Source organism: Haemaphysalis longicornis, unplaced genomic scaffold, assembly GCF_048455015.1.
Source record: "Haemaphysalis longicornis isolate Haplotype H1 unplaced genomic scaffold, Haemaphysalis longicornis Haplotype H1 scaffold_4, whole genome shotgun sequence".
Taxonomy (NCBI): domain Eukaryota; kingdom Metazoa; phylum Arthropoda; class Arachnida; order Ixodida; family Ixodidae; genus Haemaphysalis; species Haemaphysalis longicornis.
In genome coordinates, this window is record NW_027526361.1 from 89,992,367 (window position 1) to 89,996,560 (window position 4,194).

The following is a 4,194-nucleotide window of genomic DNA, read 5'->3' on the forward strand; positions in this document are numbered from 1 at the left end:
AGCGCAATGATTATACAGCTAGTTGTCTCCACTTTTAGGGATCTTTTGTTTGTAAAAATGCCAGTTTTTTGCCCGGTGGACTGCGCTTAACTAGGGTTTACGGCAGGTCTTTGGACCACTCAGTGGCCACGCTTACCATGGGCAGGTATACGCTAGCGCTCTTCCTCCCCTTAAATTTAAAGTTCTTAACCTCTTCTCAAGCTATATTCGACTTCCAATGTCTTGAACTTCAAATGACACCAAGCCCATATCCCTGGTCTCGTTTCGTTTTTTGACTAAAGGCTCATAAAGTTTAATGACCTGTAATTCTTTCATGTCAGGCTCCGATGGCATGCCTCATTTTAACTTGAGCAGTGCGTTCGCAAATGTTAGTCCCTCAGCCATCACACTCTTAGACGTTTCTCCGATTACATCGTACTTTTTATATCCCTACAGCACTCTCTCTTTGATTACAACTGAGCTTACCATTCATCATATAAAGTTGCATGTCCACAGATGCGCGTATCCACACGTACATCAGTTTGTTTTGTATCTTGCAAATGCAGTGGCGTAAATCACCGCCCGCAAGGCCCGCGCGGCGGGCGCCTGTCGCAATATATCCGAGGAAGGATGTCTTGCCTGCAGCACAAGCGAAATTCCCCGCACTACACCAAACTTTCAGAACGCGCGGACAGGGTAGCAGCGCGTTGAATCGTAACAGCAGGTACCTTAGCTTGCGCTATCTGGAAAAGAAATTTGGAAGCGCTTAATAACATGCACGGCGCCGCGTCTCTACACCTCAGTTTAAAACCAGAGGCGCACGTTTTCACTGTGTTTTGTTTGTCCTCTTCCCATTTTTTCGTCCATATTCAGAATAGTTTGAACGCAGTGTTTCGCATGCCATCGGTGAGGTTTTTAACACGAAAGTGTTTTATTCCTGGATACAACAATATTTCACTGACGTCATATTCGTCACGGAAATGACGCCAGTACAACAAAGCAAGCGGTCTGTAAAGGGTGCACCCCTGCACACAGGGTATTCTTGCGGGGAAGCAACCTCTTTACTAAAGAGTACGTTATATTTAGGGTTGTTCTTTTTCGGATTTTTTATTTTAACATGTAAGTGTTTTATGCCAGGATACACCAACAGTTCCCTGACGTCATATCCGTCCCGGAAATGGACCAGTACACCTGTGCTGAAGTGACCCGCCAACGCGACGTCATCCGCCAAGCACCCCCACAAGACTGCCGCCGACCCGCAAAGCATGCTCCGCTGCAAATTTCGCTGCACATTTCCTTTTCGTGTTTTACCGATTCCTATGACAGAGAAATCAGCCGCAGTTTTTTTAGTCAGACGACGTAATTCGTGTGCGGAAGTTGCTGGCCCAGACGTACGCACCAGTTGGTGGGGACACGTGCTTTCTGGAGACGGATTTTGTTGACGCCTTTGCGTACGTCAGCTCGGGGTGTGCTTGCGCCAACCTAGCTAATGGCTGTGCTACACGGCAACGTACGATTGACAATTGAACGCTCATTAAAAAGTTCGCCCATTGTATTTTGTAATGGGTCACTCGATACACAATTGGTTCGAAGGGTTTCGGAAGGCCTTTCAGACGGCCGCGAAGCACAGGTAATAAGTAATGTTCTCTAGTTAAAACTTGCTTGCTCCAGCACGATTTTTTAGCCAGGATGTACCAATTGTACTGGGGCACTGTAGGTTTGTCATCAGAGACGTCGTGCTCGTCCGTGCCTTCGTGTATTGGTGGGTGATGACAGCTGGTGGTGGCGATCAGCCTCGCTTACTTCGTCTGTCCAAGGGACGCTTTGCATAGTTTTAATGCGTGGCATTCTTTTGCCGAGTACCCCCACAGCCAGGACCGTGTAACGCCCTGCATTTCCACAAAAACTCAGACGTGGCGGAAATAACACCTGTAATCGTTATAATAGCCTAAATAGAGATAATTGGTCGAACAGAATTACAAAGAAGAAAAATGGAAGACATTTCTTACAAAAAGTGTGCAAGAAAATAAAAAATATGCATCTCATACATACCTTCCCCAACCAAGGAATAGAAAAAAAAGTCCCCCAAAAGACATTCAAATACGATAAAGAATTGGCGAATATACCGAAAAACCGTGCAACGACCTGAGTTTCCACGAAAATGCTGATTTGGAGATAAAAAAAACACCCGTAATCGTTGTAATAGCGTAAATGAAGATAATTGGTCGAACATAATTTCTAAGAACCAAAAAATAGAAAAATAAAAAAATGAAATTTAACAAAAATGATCTGACGAATATAAAAACTACGAATCTTATTTATGTCCCCCCCCCCCCACAGAAACCTAAGAATAAACAAAAAAATATATGAAAAATATATTCAAAAGACGATAAAAATGGGAAAAATGGCGAGAAACCATTTAACGTCCGGCGTTTCCGCAAAACTTTAGGTATGGCGAAAGAAAAATGCGTGTAATCGTTACTGTCGCGCAAATTGACAACAGAATTTCGAAAAGCCAAAAAATAACAAAAAGTGAAAAAATAAAATTTTCACAAAAATATCTGACAAAACAAACAAAAAACATTCCTTTAGTTCTTTCTTCCTTTCTTTCTTTCTTTTTTTATTCGGCATCAGACTTGTTACAGACGTTCAGAGCACAGACAAAAAGCCTCAAAGGATTGGGCTTGACGAGGGTCTGTGCCCCTTCGTCTACCCCCCCCCCCCCCCACACACACACACACAGACACCAAAGAATAAGCAAAGAAGTCCGCAAAAAACGTTAGCAACACGTGTAAAAATAGCGTAAATGGGCGAACTCTGCAGCACGCCTTGAATCTCCAGAAAAAAAAATCAATAATTGGCGAAGTAAAGGGCCTTTCGTCGCTATAATGGCATTTATTTACATCATTGGCGAAAAGAGACAAACGGAAACTAACTTATAAAGAATAAAATATTCCAGCATCTTTCTCTACTCATAGCCATAGTTGCCCTGTATATAAGTGGCATAAGAATTGCAGGCATTAGTAGACAATTATCTGAATTTATGCAGATTCTTTTTCCTGTGTCTCGCGCGCGCTTGCGTTGTGTAGTTGTGTGCATTTCTTCGAATCCATGCCCGTCGGCAGCAGAAAGATGGCTCGTAGGCGATATGATCGGGGCGAGCGGGGCTCTAGCATGCTTGGGCAATTCGCTTTGGCTACCAACATTGGCGCAATCCTTTATTATCGATACGGGAAAAAAGGGACAACGGTGACCATGGTCACCAATTGCACTTTTCGTAATCACCGCTAGTAGCGCTTCTGTTGGCATGGAAAAGGTCCATTACGCGTGCACACGCAGCCCAAGGTGGCATCTCAATGCAAAGTGGTCTTGGGACGACAATACCGATTGATGCGTCCAGTCTGCGCAATCACTATGAGCTGAATACACTTCCCTCACTCATCCTCCTTCTCTCCCCTCCCCTCTTCCCAAGCGCTCAGCTTCCTCTACTTACTTAAGCTTTTGATTGATTCATTTATTGATTGATTGCTAGGGGTATCCCCTCTGAAACGGGGGGGTGACGGGTCATATTACCAAGAGAAAACTAATATATCTCTGTTTTATGCACTTCGTTTAATGGCAGCGCTGCTCTGAGGGCAGGCACGAAGAACATTTTTTTTCCTGTTGCAGGTTGTAGCTGCCCTGGCCATTATTCCCATCTCTGCTTTTCGTCAACCAACATTCTAATCTTTTTTTAGCGGCCTCGACAGCCTTGAAGTTAACTGCCTCTGTTCTACCCTTAAATCGTAAGGCTTTTGGAAGCAATTCCTTCTTGAAGGTCTTTGATGGACACACTCCCGGTCTAAAACTATTTAACAATACACTCCCATTCTAAAACTATTTAACAAAAGCTCATCCCATTCACTCCTTCTCTTCACGCCTTGCCCTCCCTCACTCCATCCCATTCCTTCACTCCCTCCCGGTACCCTCCCTCCCTCCCCTATTATAGGCTCAATCCACCCTGTCGCCCCTCTTTGTTTCCTAATCCCCACAACTCCTACTCCCGCACTGCCTACCCACTCCCATTCCCACCTTCCTCTCTCACTTCACCTCCCGCCTAACCTCAGCCGGGGTTTTGCGCCAGATGGCTCGGCGTAGAAGGCTAGACAGGGACAGGTGTACTGCTGAGTGTGTAAAGTAGGCCTAGTATGCTGACGACATTAAAAGGACGACGCA